Source organism: Choloepus didactylus, chromosome 10 (genome assembly GCF_015220235.1).
Source record: "Choloepus didactylus isolate mChoDid1 chromosome 10, mChoDid1.pri, whole genome shotgun sequence".
In the NCBI taxonomy this organism is placed as follows: Eukaryota; Metazoa; Chordata; class Mammalia; order Pilosa; family Megalonychidae; genus Choloepus; species Choloepus didactylus.
Window position 1 is genome coordinate 14,644,369 of NC_051316.1, and position 13,630 is coordinate 14,657,998.

A 13,630-nucleotide genomic window follows, 5' to 3' on the forward strand; every position below is an offset into this window, starting at 1 on the left:
AGATGATCAAGACAGAAACCCAGAGATATTTTGGAGAAAGCCATTTTGAAACAACCCAGGAGCAAAGGAGCAGCAGACGCCAGCCATATGCCTTCCCTGCTGACAGAGGTGTTCCAAACACATTGGCCATTCTTCAGTGAAGGTTTCATCTTGTTGATGACTTAGCCTGGACACTTCTGTGGCCTTAGAACCATAACTTTGTAACCTAATAAATCCTCTTTATAAAAGCCAATCTACTTCTGGTATTTTTGCATAACCACAGCATTAGCAAACCTGAACAGTTTGGTACCAGAGAAGCTGGATGCTGCTGAGTTTGCAAATACCAAATATGTTGCAACAGCTGTTTAAATGTTTAAGGGGTAGATTCCAGAAGAACTGTGAGGAGCTTGAAAGAAAAGGCCTACATTGCTTTGAAAAGACTTGGTAGAAATATAGACTCTAAAGATAATTTTGATGAGGCCTTGAACAGAAATGTTGAATTTGTCATTGCAAACTGGAAGAAAGGTGATCCTTGTTTTAAAGTGACAGAGTATTTGGCAAAATTGGGTCCTGGTGTTGGATGGAAGGCAAAATTGGAAAGCAACAAGCTGGGATACTTAGTTGAAGAGATTTCAAAACTAAATGTGAAAAATGCAGCCTGGCTTCTCCTTGCAGCTTATAGTTAAATGTGAGAAGAAAGAAATAACCTGAGAACTGAACTCTTAGGTACGAAGAAACCAGAGTTTGCTCCAGAGAAGCTGAGAGGATTCCCAGATGTTTAGAGAGAAATGCCCTGGGAGAAAGAAGCAAGGATGTGCAGGAGCTGAGAGAGAGGAGCAAAGACTTCAGAAGCCCAGAGGCATTTTGGAGAAAGCCATTTTGAAACACAACCCAGGAGCAGAGAACCAGCAGATATGAGCCACATGCCTTCCCAGCAGACAGAGGTGTTCTGGATCCCATTGGCCATTCTTTAGTGAGGGTATCTTCTTGTTGATGACTTAGTTTGGACACTTTTATCTCTTTAGAACTATAAATTTATAACTTAATAAATCCCCTTTATAAAAGCCAATCTGTTTCTGGTATTTTGCACCACAGCAGCATTAGGGTGAAAGAAGAGGCATTAAGGAGGACATCTAGATTTGGGGCATGTACAACTGGGTAGATAATGATGGCATTAATTGTCAAGGGGAGGATGATGGAGGAAGTGACTAAAGTAGAGTGGGTTAAGAGGTATGTTTTGAATGTGCTAATTGGTAGATGTGATAAGCAATTGAGTATGAGTCTGGATAAAATGTTGCTGGCAAATTTGGTGATGGAAATCTCAGTGTGGTCAGCTGAGATGAAAATCAGCACCACTGATGAGTTCAACTAGGAAGAGAATGAGAAGAGGTTAGGAACCAATGATCCAACATTGGAATTCATTAATATGTAGACAGCAGGGATAGAATGGGGAACCACCAAAAGAAGATGGAAAAGAAGCTGCTAATGTGTTAGGGAGGGAATCAGGAGTGTATGCTGCCTAGAAACTAGAGAAGAAACTCTCAGTAAGGAGAAAGTATCCAAGCACTGCAAATATTGCTGAAAGACCATGTAAAGGGAAATATAGAATTAGGGTTTTGCTTGACAGGATTGCATTCATGCACTTAAGTGTATGGCCATCTAAATGAAAATGTGTTGGCAAAACTGACTTCCTGTATAGGTTAAAAGGAAATGGAAGGGAAGTTGTAGAGACCTACTTAAACAGCTCTCAGGAGGTCTAGGTTTTGGTCAGGAGAGACAGAGGACACAAGGTCAAAACAACTATCTTGTATGTAATTTGCATCACTCATTTGTCATTTTTAAACCATCACCAGTAATATGTCCACATCTCTTAATATTGTGAACTTTAAAACAAAGTCCTCAGGTGTCCTAGGGCATGTGAGAAGGGATATGGTCCAGATCAGCAGTGAAAGATTTGGCCTGAGATAGGACCAGGAATATTCCTTGGACTGTGATTGTGTGGTGGCTTGAAGTTTTGTGGCTCAGAAAATCATGGTTTTGTTCTTCATCCATTCCTGTGGGTAGGGACATATGAGATATTTTGAAGATATTTCTAGTCAAGATGTGGACTACCAAGTCAGGATGGATCTTAAACCTGTTACTGGAGTCATTATAGAGAATGCCACAAGGAAGAGTCCGAGGAAAAGCCAGAAGGTGGAAGTCAGCTGAACTCAGAAAAGAAAGGAGAAGATAATCCAATGTGCATTGCCATGTGACAGAAAAGACAAGGAACCCCAAAGATTTCCAGCCAGCCGGAAGATATTTATGCTGGAAAGAAGCAAGCCTAGCCTCTGAAACCACAAGCCAATAAATTCCTGTTAAGCTAACCCATTGTATGGTATTTGTTTTAGCAACTGAGAAATGAAAACAGTTTTGGGTACCAGAAAGTGGGATTCTGCTATGACAAATGCCTACAAATGTGGAAGTGGCTTTGTAATGGAATAAGGGATAGAGTCTGGAAGAATTGTGAAATTCTTGATTAAAAAGAAAAAGACTATATTGGTGTGAAAAGACTCATGGTAGAAATATGACCATTAAAGGTATGATGAATATGTTATTAGAAGAAGGATGATCCTTGTTATAAAGTTGCAGGTTACTTGGTAAAATTATTTTTCCAGGTCAGGTTAAAAGTGAAACTTGTAGGAGGGCAGGGTAAGATGGCAGAGCAGTGAGCTGTGGAACTTAGTTACTCCTCTAAGATAGCTGGTAAATAGCCAGGAACTGCCTGGAAAATGGGGGGACTTCGATGTAATAAGTATAATTATTGTGTCTTTTTTTTTATTAGACTTTGGCATTGCTGTAAAATGACTTAAGGCTTTTGGAATCTTGTGATATAATGAATGTAATTAATGTCTTCTTGGGGTTCTGAGGGTGGACTGGGGTGGCTTGGAGTTATGTGCCTTAGAAGAAACAGATTTTAGTTCACAAAATTCCTGTGGTTATGCCCATTGTAAATAGAGCCTTTTGAAGGTATTTTTAGCCAAGGATCATGAATCAGCATGGGTCTTAATCCTGTTACTGGGGTTCTTATAGAGAAGGCCCTAGGTAATAAAACCACAGGGAGCATCCAGAAGCTGGAGGTCAATAGAACACAGAAGAGAAAGGAGAGGACATTATCAGGTGCATTATCATGTGATGGAAAAGCTAAGGACCAAGAATTGCTGGGAGCTAATTCCAGAATACCACAGCCTTTGGTGAAAAAGTATTGTCTTGCTGATACCTCAGTTTTGTACTTCAACTAGCCTCCAAACTGTGAGCCAGTAAATTACTGTTATTTAAGCTATCCATTGTATGACATTTATTTTTGCAGCTAGGAAACTGAAACAGTTGGGGAGGCAGACTGCTTGAGTACAGATTCAGAGAGGGTGTATGTTGTCATCAGAAGATAGCATCAGTTTTTGAAATCTGAGTCCTTGTCATCACCTAGGGCCAGTGTCGTTTTAAGCTGAAACAAGTAATTGTGAAACTCTTATCTTGGAGAGTGGGAAAAAGAATTAAAAAATGTCATAACAAGTGTATGTTAGTAGGGCTTTGTCTCTATTGGAGAAATCATTTGAGATTTGTGATTAAAAAATCAACTTCATGTTAGAGTACATTAAAAAGCAATTGTCTTGTATCCATTGTTTTGGAAATGACTAAATTACAGGATCTTAGGGTACATTAGATGAAGTACAGCACAATGGCTTGAGAGTGCAGACTGATGCCAAACTGCCAGAGTTCAAGCCCCAGCCTCCTCCTTTTGTTAGATGTGTGACATCAGTGAAGTCACATAACTTGTCTGTGCTTCAGTATCTTCATCTGTAGTATATGGGTGGAGATATTAAAAGTCTTTATGTCATAGGGTTATTGCTAAGATTAACTGAATCAATGTATACAAAATGCTTTTAACTAGGCTTGGCACATGGTAAGTGCTTTATAAAGTATCTGTTTTCAGAACACAGTAAAAAGTAGCTTTAGACCTAGAGGTGAAGGAAGCGGCCATTTGCCAAGCTTGGAAAGCAAACATCACAGGTGTCCTCAGGAGCTGACCCTCATGCCAGTGGCTGCCCTCAGCATAGTCAGATGGACAATTTCATGTCTTTCCACATGGATTTATTTTATCTAAATTATGTAAGGTAAAACAATATTTACAATGAGGTTTAAAATACAAAAATCCAAATTTTAAAAAAACATATTAGCACAATTATATATCATAACTAGGTAGAGTTTTTCCGAAAGATGCAAGATTGATTAAAAAATCAATGTAATTCAGCATATTAATAGTCTAATTCAGGATAACTATATGATCATGTGAATAAATGCAGAAATAGCATTTGACAAAATTCAACACCCATTCATGATGAAAACTCAAGAAAGCTTCATTAACCTAGTAAAAGGTATATACAAAACCTACAGCTAACATCATAACCTAATGGTGAGAGACTGAATACTTTCCCCAAATTCAGGTGTGTCAGACAAGGAGGTTCTCTCTTACCACTCCTGTTCAGCCTTGCTAGGGCAATAAGAAACTAGAAATAAAACTGCTTTGATTTGCAGGTGACACAGTTGTCTATGTAGAATACCCTAGGAATCTACAAAAATACTCTTAGAACTAATGAGCTAATTTAGCAAGGTTGCAGGATTCACTTTCAATACAGAAGTTAGTTGCGTTCCTATATACAAATGATGGTCAATTGGAATTTGAAATTAAAAAATAATGCCATATACAATAGCACCAACAATTGGAAGTATTTAGGTATAAATTTAATAAAATGTGCTGAATCTGAATGTGGAAAACTGTAGAATACTGATGAAAGAAACCACAGATCTAATTAAATGGAGAGCTATACTGTATTATAGATTGAAAGTCTCATATTGTTTTTTTTAATTGATTTATGAATTTAGTACAATTCCTATCAAAATCCCAGCAAGCTTTTTTTATAGCTAGCAACAAGCTGATTCTAAAATGTATGTAGAGAGGCAAAGGAACTAGTATAGCCAAAACAATTCTGAGAAAACAAGAGACATCAAAGGACTCTACCTGATTTTAAGACATACTGTAACACTACAGTCAAGACTGATATTGGCAAAAGGATTGATACATGGGTAGAGACTAACCAATGGACTAGAAGTCCCAGAGATAGACTAAAACAAAAATATTCAACTGATTTTTCACAAAGATGGAGGACAATTGAGTCGAGGTAGGATAGTGTTTTTACTAGATCAAGTGTAATAATTGGATGTCTATGCATAAAAACAAAAAGGGCTCTACATATTACTCACACCTTACCCAAAAATTAACTAAAAACTGGTAATAGGCCTAAATGCAAAGCTATGAACATTCTTGGAGAAAATATCTGTGATCTTGGGTCTGGAGATAAGTTATTAGTTACAAAAGCAAAAGCAAACTCCATGAAAGAAAAAAAAGTGATAAATTGGATGTTATCAAAATTAAAAGTTATTGCTTTGCAAGTTAAGCTGTTAATGAACAGATGAGTGATGGACTGGGAGAAAATATTTGCAGATAGCATAGCTACGAAGTGCCTTTATCTAGAATATATTCAGAACTCTCAACAGTCAACAGTAAGTAAATAACCCATTTTAAAAATCTCACTAAAGGAGATAAATGGATGGTGTGATGGTTACTTTCAGGTCAACTTGGCTAGGATATGGTAACCAGTTGTTTGATATTGTGAAGATATTTAGTAGATGGGATTTGTGTCTATAATGAGTTGACTTAATCTACAGCTGATGGCTACAATCAACAGAGGTTTCCTTCAGCAATGTGGGGGACTTCATCCAATCAACTGGAGTCTTAAAATTCCTAACTGAAAACTTCAGTGGTCAGAAGGAAGAATTCAGACTCATCTTCAGCATTGGCTCTTGCTGAAATTTCTAGCCAGCTAGCTTTCCTTTAGGAATTTGGGCTAAGGACTTCAACTTCACCTTTACTAGAGTCTTCAGCTTGTAGCCTGCTCTACATAGTTTGAACTTGCTGGCTCCCATGGTTTTGTGAGCAAAGATACACATACATATGTATCCTGTAACCTGTCAATTCTGTTTCTCTGGAGAATCCTGACTAACACAAATGACACATGAGTATATGAAAAGATTCTCAACATCATTTTGTATTAGGAAGTTGCAAATTAAAACAACAATGATATGCTACTGCACACCTATTAGAATGGATAAAATCCAAAACTGAACAATATCAAATGCTGGAGAGAGGGCAGAAAACCAAACTAATTCATTGCTGGTGGGAATGCAAAATAATAATTCCTTTTGGAAGACAATTTGGCTATTTCTTACAAATTTAACATAGACCTACTATACAATACAGGAATTGTGCTCCTTAGATATTTACCCAAGTGAATGGAGAACTTATGTTCACCAAAAATTCTGTCTGTTAATGTTTATTGCAGCTTTGTTTGTAATTGCCAGAAAACTGTAAGTAACCAAGATGATCATCAAAAGGTGGATGGATAAACAAACTGGTACATCCTTACAATGTAATACTATTTAGCAAAATAAAGTAATGAGTTATTAACTCATGCAAAAACATGGTGGCTCTTAAATGCATTTTGCTAAGTCAAAGAAGCCAGACCAGAAAGGCTACATATTTTCTGATTCTGTTAATAGGACATTCAGGAAAAGGCAAAAGTATTGGGATGGAAAACAGATCAGTGGTTGTGAGGTTTGGGGAGGGTGGAATGGTTTGACTACAAAGAGGATACACAGGAGAATTATCACAGGGATAAAGCTGTATGATACTAGACTGGTGGATACATGATGCTGCATATTTTCAAAACAATTTTAGTTCACAAAAAATGAATTTTAATGTACAAAAATTAAAAAAAAAAAATCAAATGGGGTTGAGGGATTTCAAGATGGAATGAAAAACTGATAAAAGAACCTATCTGTACTACAAAATGCATGACTTCCCTGAAGAGGTAGGGAAAAAATGTTGACCTAAGTAACTTTGGAAAACCTTATTCTAACTAGTAACTATGAGGATGAAGGTAGAGGAATATTCTAGAAGATGAAATTGTTTTTTACAGAGATAAAGGTTTACAATTCTGAAACTGCTTCGCATGTTGGAATTGAACAAATAATTAAAGGGATGGTGGATCTTGGAAGCTGGTTTTCTCATTGTTGAGAAAAAGCTATATAGTCACAATTGCTATCATTTTTGTCAGCTTATGCTTGTGAGTATATAAGTACAATATAGCTATTAAAATATTAGAAAATGTAAGTTTTTTTGTTTTAGATATTCTTTTCTTTTACTTAACACACAATTTTTTTTTTTTTTTTTTTTTTTGAGTTCTAGAGGTTAGAAATCTGAAAAAGTTCTTATTGAGCTAAAATGAAGGCGTCTGAGCTGTGTTTCTTTTTAGGGGCTTTGGGGGAGAATCCTTTCCCTTGCCTTTTCTAGTTTCTAGAAGCTGTCCATATTCCTTGGCTCCTGCCCCCATTCCCCTTCCTTCATATTCAAAGCCAATAACAATGGGTTGTGTTCTTCTCACATGACATCACTCTGACCTTCTCTACTACCTCCTTTCAATTTTAAGGATCCCTGAGATTACATTGGACCTACCTGGATAATCCAGGTTTATCTCCCTATTTTAAGATTAGCTATTTAGTAACCTTAATTCCATTTTGCAACTGTAATGCTCTTGGATGTGTAACATAGCCTACTTACAGGTTTGGGGAATTAGGGCATGGGCATCTTTGGGACCATTGTCCATAAAGACACTTTACATTTAAAGTGTGGTTCAGAAAGGAGGAAAGGGAGACAATCTCAATTTCTGTAGGCCCCAAACAATAAAATTCTTAGAAAGTTGGTTTCTGTCTTTTGCTTTTGCTTTGCTTCAGACTGATTCTCATTTTCTATTGAGACATAATTCATATACATTAAATTCACCATTTTACAGTGTACACATCAGTGCATTTTAATATATTCATGGAAATATGCAACTGTCATCATTATCATTACGGAATATTTTCATCATCCCCAAAGAAAACTCCATACCCATTAGCTGTTATCACTCCCTGTTTTTCCCTCCCTCCAGCTCCTGGTACCACTAATCTACTTTCTCTACATATGGTTTTCCCTATTTTATGTATGTGTGGCCTTCTGTGTCTGGCTTCATTCACTGAGTACATTTTTCAAGTCCATCCATGTTGTGGTATATATGGGTACTTCATTCCTTTTTAAGGCTAATATTCCATTGTACATTTGTATCACATTTTGTTTATTTATCCTTTGATCAACACTTGGGTTGTTTCCCTTTCTTGGATATTATGACTACTTCTATGAGCATTTGCATTTGAATTCTTGGGGGCCCATATATTGTCAATTGCTGGGGTCATATGGTGATTATATGTGTGTCTTTTTGAGGAACTCCTGTTTTCCACAGCAGCTACATCATTTTACATTCCCACTAGCAGTTTATAAGGATTCCAATTTCTCCACATCCTCACCAATACTTGTTTTCTGTTTTTTTATTTGTTTGTGTATTATTATTATTGTCATCCTCTTAGGTGGCAAGTGGTTTTATTTTTGGTTTTGATCTACATTTTTCTAATAACTAAATGATACTGAGTATCTTCACAGGGGCTTTTGGCCATTAGTATATCTCCTTTGGAGAGATATCTATTCACATTGTTTGTTCATCTTTTAGTTAGTTTGTCTTTTTTAAATTGTTGAGTTGCAACTATTCTTTATATATTCTGGATACTATACCTTCATCAGAGATGTGATTTTCAAATAATTTCTCCCATTCTATGGGTTGTCTTTCACTTTCTTAATAATGTCCTTTGATGTATAGAACATTTTTATTTTGCTGAAGTCTAGTATATCTATTTTTTCCTTTGTTGCTTTTATATTTGGTGTCACATTTAAGAATCCGTTTCCCAATCTAAGTTTATGAAATTTATACCTATGTTTTCTTCTAAGACTTGTATACTTTTCTCTCTTACATTTCAGTCTTAGATCCATTTTGAGCTATTTTTTATATATGATGTGAGGTAGAACCTTCAACTTCATTCTTTTGTACATGGAAACCAGTTTTTCCAACAAGATGTGTTGAAAACACCATCCCCCCTACCCCACACACACCCCTGTTTAGTAGTCTTAGCATCCTTGTTGAAAATCAATTGACCTTAAATTTATGGGTTTATTTCTGGAATCTCCCTTAACCTCCAGTATTGTGATTATATATATGTATATATATCTTTGTTACTGTAGCTTCTAGTAAGTTTTGCAATCAGGACATGTGAGTTCTCCAACTTTATTCTTTTAAAAAATTATTTTGGCTATTCTGGGTTCCTTTCTGAATTTTGTGATCAACTAGTTCATTTCTACAAAGAAGACAATAGATGTTTTCATAGAGATGACATTTGTTCTGTGAATAAATTTGGGGAATATTGCCAACTGGAAACTCTTGTCTTCCATTACATGGGCATGGATTTCTTCCCATTTATTTAGAGCCTTTTTAATTTCTATCAACACAGATTTGTTGCTTTCAATGTACAAGAATTGTACTTCCTTAGTTAAATTTTTTATAAGTATATTTTTTTGATGAGTTTTTTTCTCAATTTTATTTTCAGGCTATTTATTGCTGTGTATAGAAACACAACTTATTTTGTATATTGATTTTGTATCCAGCAACCTTATTTAAGTCATTCGTTAGTTCTATTTGTGTACGTATATGTATGTGTTTATTTATTTTAAGATCATGCTATCTGCAAATAGAAATAGTTTTTCTTTTTTCCCTATATGGATGTCTTTTATTTCATTTTTTTTTCTTTTTTTTTTTTTTTTTTTGCCTAATTGACCTAGCTAGAATCTCTAGTACACTGTTGTATACAAGTGGTGAGAACAGACATCCTTGTCTTGTCCCTGATCTTAGGACCAAAGATTTTAGTCTTTCATCATTAAGGATGGGTTTTTCTTGATGCCCTTTATCAGGTTGTCATGTTCTTTTCTATTCCCAGTTTTTTAAAAATGTTTTTATTACATAAGAGTGTTAGCATTTGTCAAATACTTATTTGTATTTGTGGAGAGAATCATGTTTTTTTCTCTTTTCCTTTATTCTGTTAATATGTCTATTACATTAATTTTCATATGTTCAGCCAACCTTGCAATCCTGGGATTAATCCCATTCAGTTATGAAGTATAATCCTTTTTGATGTAACTCAGATTGGTTTGCTAGTATTTTGATGAATATTTCTACATCTATATTCATAATTGACATTGACTGGTAGTTGTTTTGTTTCCTTTTTTTATGTGATGTCTTTTTATTTATGGTATCAGTGTAATATTAGCTCTGTAGAATGAGTTAGATAATGTTACCTCTTCTTCTGTGGTTTAGAATATTTTGTGAAATACTGGCATTCTGGTGTTTTTTCTTCTTTGAATATATGGTAGAATTCAGTAATAAAGCTGTCCTGTCCTGGACTTTTCTTTATGGGAAGTTTTCTTTTTTCTTTTTTAATTACTGCCCTAGTCTCTTTATTTCTTATAGTTTCAATAAAAAATGTATACCTATTTAAGTCTATTTTGGTACTTTGTATCTTTCTAGAAATTTCTCCATTTAATTTAAATTATCTAACTTGCTAGTATACAATTAGAAATATTATTCCCTTATCATCATATTCCTGTAATATGGTACCATTATCCTTTTTTTCATTCCCAATTTTAATAATTTTATTCTTTTTTCATTGTTCAGTTTAGCTAAAAGTTTGATAATTTTGTTGATCTTTTCAAAGAGCCAACTTTTGGTGCTGTTGATTGTATATGTTAGTTTTCTATCTCTATTTCACAAACTTCTGTTCTAATATTTATTATTTCTTCCCTTCTAGTTCCTTTGGGTTTAGTTTGATGTTCTGTTTCTTGTTTCTTAAAGTGGAAATGTAGCCTGTTGTTTTGAAGTCTTTATTCTTTTTAAGTGGATCTGTTTGCACCTGTAAATTACCCACCCAGCACTGCTTTTACTACATTCATAAGTCTTGGTATGTGTTTTCATTTTCATTCATCTCAAAGTATTTTCTAATTTCTTCTTTGACCCATTGGTTATTAAGGAGTGTGTTTCATTTCCACATATTAGTGAATTTCTCAAATTTCCTTCTGTTTCTGATTCTTAATTTCACGAGATTGCCATTGGAGAACATTGCATTATTTTGTTCTTTTACATTTGTTGAGGCTTTCTTATGGCCTAGCATATGCTCTGTCTGGAAAATGCATTTGAATAGAATGTGTATTCTACAGCATTTGGATGAAGCATTCTATGGATATCTTTTAGGTTTAGTTGGTTTATGGTCTTGTATGAGTCTTCTGTTTCCTTGCTAATCTTCTTTCTAGTTGAGCTTTCAATTCTGAAAGTGGGGTATTGAAGTCTTTAATATAGTTGATTTGTGTATTTGTTTCCCTTCAATTTTGTCAGTTTTTGCTTCATGTATTTAGGGTCTCTGTTGTTAGGTATATATATGTTTATTATTGGTATATCTTCTCAATGGATTGGCCTTTTAATTTAAATTATATTGCTTTGTTGTAACAATTTTTGTCTAAAACTCTATTTTGTCTGATGTGGATGTAGCCACTTTAGCTTTGTTTACTCTTTCCATAATATGTATTTTTTCTTCTTTTTACTTTCAATCTCTTTGTGTCTTTGAATTCCAAGAGTTTTTTACATACAGTATAGAGTTGGATCATTTTTTAAAAATCAATTCTCCAGTCTGGAATGAGTAGAAGGGCCAAGATTACAGCACAGAAGTGTAAGTAAGTCTTCCAAGCTTGGAGACTGGTGCCCCTTCCCCAGTGGCAAAGCAGGTAGTTTTGGAGTCACTTACCCAGGGGAAAAAGAAGCAATCTCTACTAAGAGTAAGGGAATGGTAGCTAAAGCAAGCTCCAATTGTAGATTTAATTAACAGATTCAGACTGCTGAATATAAGCATCAGATACAGATAAACACAGAGCCAGCATAAAAGGAACCCAGAGGTAGCTCCTCTGCAGTGAAGAAGCAGGGCTGACAGGAAAACAAAAAAGAAAAGAAAACAGAGGCTTTTGGAGTTTGATGAGCTTAGAATACTGGAAAAGGGCTGTGCCCTAATCAAAGGGGTACATAAAGTCAGTTACCAACTCCAGCTCTTGACTGGCAGACCCAGGGGACATGGGACCTGGTCTGAAAAGGATTTATTTTATTTTATTTTATTTTATTTTATTTTATTTTATTCTGTTTACTTTTTAGCATGAATAAAGCAGCAGACTTTTTCAGTTGTCAGCAATGCCCCAGGCAAGGGTGGAGCTAAGGTGTATCTCAGAGACAAAGTAACTAGTTAGGTGGAGGAGATAACTCACTGGAAGGGTTATCTTCTCCAAGAAAGGGGGTGGGGCAGGGCCCAACACAAGTGGCATCTCTCATTTAGATAATTCAGACCCCAGGGTCTGTAAAACAAAACAGTTTCAGTCCATTGTCTACCTCAGCCTCTGACTCAACCACACCACTGGCAGGGACAGCATCTGCTGAGAATTAAAGGCACTATACCACTTTACACTGGTGTGGAGCTGCTAGCTCACAAGCACCACCTGCTGGGCAGGATAGGAAAAGCACAGAATCAAGAGGTATCATAAGAAAGACCCTGCAAGGTCTCCTCCCCAGGGAAACTTGATACTGATTCCACCCTCTTCCTGAGTCCTGTGACTGTCTTGTCTGGGAAAATCTGACTGGGGTGGGGTAGATCCTATCTGGGTGACCCTCCTCAAAAAGAAAACAACTTTCATATAGGCAGGGCATGAACCAGACAAACAAGATATGAGAAATTCTGATCAGTTAAACAGAAGCTATTCTAGAGGCCTAGAATACATTGAACTGAATGTCAACAGAGGACAAAGAAAACCAACAAGAAAACCCTATGTAAAAGAGAGGAAATACCACCAGAATAAACTAAACAAGGAAATCTGATGCCTTGACACCAGCAAAGCATCATGACTCATATAGGAAGTACAAAGATATGTGCCAACCAAGGAAAAAACTAATGCCTCAACTGAGATAAAGGAGTTGAAACAACTAATTAAAGATGTCCAAGTGAATGTAAATCAATTCACTGAGTTGAAGGAAAATGTGGAAAAAGAGATAAAGCATATAAAGAAGACAGAGGGTAAACATAAGGAAGAACTCAAAAGCTTGCAAAAACAAATGGCAGAACATATGGGGATGAATGGCACAATAGAAGAGATGAAAAACACAATGGACATATACAACAGCAGATTTGAAGAGACAGAAAAAAGGATTAGTGAACTAGAATACAGGACATCTGAAATCCTATACATAAAAGAACAGATAGGAAAAAGAATGGAAAAATATGAGCAGGGTCTCAGGGAACTGAATGACAACATGAAGCACATGAATATACATGTTGTAGGTGTCCCGTAAGGAGAAGAGAACGGAAGGGTGGCAGAAAGAATGATGGAGGAAATAATCACTGAAAATTACCCAACTCTTATGAAAGACATGAAATTACAGAACCAGGAAGTGCAGTGTACACCAAACAGAACAGATCCAAATAGACCTCCAAGACACTAATCAGATTGTCAAATGTCAAAGACAAAAGAGTGTTCTGAAAGCAGCAAGAG